The 2,500-nt window shown below is 30.7% G+C and overlaps 2 protein-coding genes across 3 annotated transcripts in view; one reads left to right on the top strand and one right to left on the bottom strand.

The window, feature by feature from the left end:
* The window catches only part of LOC119577789, an 84,201-nt gene that overhangs the window by 51,889 nt on the left and 29,812 nt on the right, over positions 1-2,500 (top strand). The gene's annotated exons all lie outside the window — the stretch shown is intronic.
* LOC119577497 (cysteine and histidine-rich protein 1 homolog) overlaps positions 1-2,500 on the bottom strand; it is a 26,880-nt gene that overhangs the window by 23,217 nt on the left and 1,163 nt on the right. The window lies entirely within an intron of this gene.

Raw genomic sequence — 2,500 nt, 5'->3', positions numbered from 1 at the left:
ATCTTTAGTTTGTGTCGTAAATCCAAAGATTGTTGAAGTCTGTCAAAGCTAATCTTCCAAGATTATCATATATTTGCATGTTCTTTTCTTTTTCAAATATTTGTTGGATATCTTCTGTAAAACATATCGACTCCTTGGAACACTTTATTTAACTTTCTGAACGGAAGAGAGCTTTAAAATTACATCTCATTATGTAACATAAAAAACAAGAGAAAGAAAATTCAACAAAAAAAAAGAAAAAAGAAAAAGAAAGAAAGAAAGAAAAGAAAAAAAAAAAAAGTCTGATCAAAGCATATTCTTCATTCTTGTTCTGAGCATTCTGTATCCTTAGCGAAATATGTAAATTAAAGTTGCATTTGGATATATTCAAATTAAAGTAAGAATGATATCAAACCGTTTATTTCATAAGAGAATCCATACAATATATGTTTATAATATCTTACAACAATGTTAACAATCAATTATAACTGTCTGAACTCTGTTATCATAAGAGTGAATGCAAACAATACTATGGAATATAAATAGGTAACAAATCTGGGCACTGGTTCCCTGAAAAATGGTAGCAACCAGGAAGATTAACATACTGCACGTTATTTTCATCAGATTGAAAATGACTGAGCAGCAAGGGAGTCGTTCGAGTTTCCAAGACATTCTCATCATAGCCATGAAAATGAGTTTTTTATTCATCATCATCTTTGTTACAATGTTTAACTGGTATACCAAAAATCCTTTGTTCTGTACCTTACACCTGTAATGTTTATAATGTGTATACACAGAATAAGTACTTGGGGTATTATCTCTAATATTTGATTGGATGGACCAATCTCTTTTCTTACATCTCTTTAAGTTTAACCACTGATACCTAGATGCCATCAAAATGAAACATTGTGTGGTACTTTTAGTGCTACAATGTTTCATCTTGTTTGTATCATCAGTGGCTTACCCACTGAGTGTCTGGCTTGTAACACAAGTTTGTAACACATCTGTGAAACATGCAATAGCATCCGAGATTAAAATGTACCTTTTGCCCATTCCCTTCCTAAATTGACCATGATATGAAAACCAGTTTGCTGTAAAGTAAATGCAGAACAAATACATAACAACTTTAAGCTGATGCAGCATAACACTAACTTGCTGAAGGTAACACCTAAAGAAGTATATTGTATGTGATCTTCCTACAATAAGTAAAATTCTAATAGTTTGCATGGGTCTTCTATCCTCCCTTCATAAATCATTAGAATTCTGAAGTCTTTTCTTTGAGGTTGAATATAAAAAGTTTTTTTTTTCAACAAAGTCACTCTGCTAAATGTATTATGAAAGGTATAAAAGATCCACTACTTCTCATTCTAAATACTGACAAACCTTAGCATGAAATGCAACCTACCAGAAAAAAAAACTTGTTTCAGCTAGCATCTGGGCATAAAATACCTTCAATATAAACCAAAGACCAGACCTGTTACCATAAAAATAAGTACTTTTAAAGCCCATCACATTAATGGGCTGTTTACAATTTTCCAATTTTCATGCTTTACAATCTGAGCTCCCGTATTTTTTTTTTCTCATACATAAAACACTGCTAATATTACTCAACTCTACATACACAGCTTTTCATTTGAAAAGCAATTGTAAATTACTGAAATGGAAAATGTATGATTTATGATAATTACTTAGAGATATGAAAACTGATGAAGACTGTAAATGAAATTAAGTATTATAAGATCTGGTCTTTCACTAAGTGGAAAATCAAAATCCCAAAGTATCTTATTTAAAGCTGAAACATTATGCTGCAAGGTGTTAAACTATCACAACAAGGTGTATATATAAAACTTAAAATTTAAGCTGTAAAAAAATCAGAGTAGCATTGTTATTGTATTTTCAAATTTTAGTAACTAGTATGATATTTAATCAAAGTCAACGTTACTGAGCTGTAAGGTAAAATAATATATTAATTACAAACAAGCTTGTGAAACAAACCTATTCATCTTCAATTTTATTCATCAAAAAAATGCAACCGCTCATACTAGCAGTAGATGTAATGATTATCAAACAAAAGATAGGCTTGTTCCAGTAATATACGAAAACCTGAAAATAAGATTATCCTGAAAAAAGAATATTAGAGAGTACAAAATATAAAGGGTTTATATATCCTAACAAATATCCAATCAAGAGAGATAGGGGAGATATAATAAAGGCCGGACAAATGGCAGAAATTCCTTCTATACCTAGCTGTAATGCCTTGAAAACAAGGTCACTACCTATGACATATCTATTAAAGACAATGACAACAGTTTCTAAATAGTCTCAAGGATAATCACACATTAAAACAAATTCAAGAGATTATGAAAAAAAAAAATCTAGGTAAAGACAAGGGCAAAGTGAGAAAGAGAATGAGAGACAAAGAGAGAAGAGAGATAAAGAAAGGGGGAAAAATCAAACTCATGAGCAGTAACGTATGCTTGAAAAATTTAATTAATGAAACCATGTGAGCTGATGGAAGGGT

The sequence above is a fragment of the Penaeus monodon genome, chromosome 10 (genome assembly GCF_015228065.2).
Source record: "Penaeus monodon isolate SGIC_2016 chromosome 10, NSTDA_Pmon_1, whole genome shotgun sequence".
Classification (NCBI taxonomy): Eukaryota; Metazoa; Arthropoda; class Malacostraca; order Decapoda; family Penaeidae; genus Penaeus; species Penaeus monodon.
The sequence above is the reverse complement of the archived record's forward strand: the minus strand, read 5'-3'. Positions and strand labels throughout refer to the sequence as shown.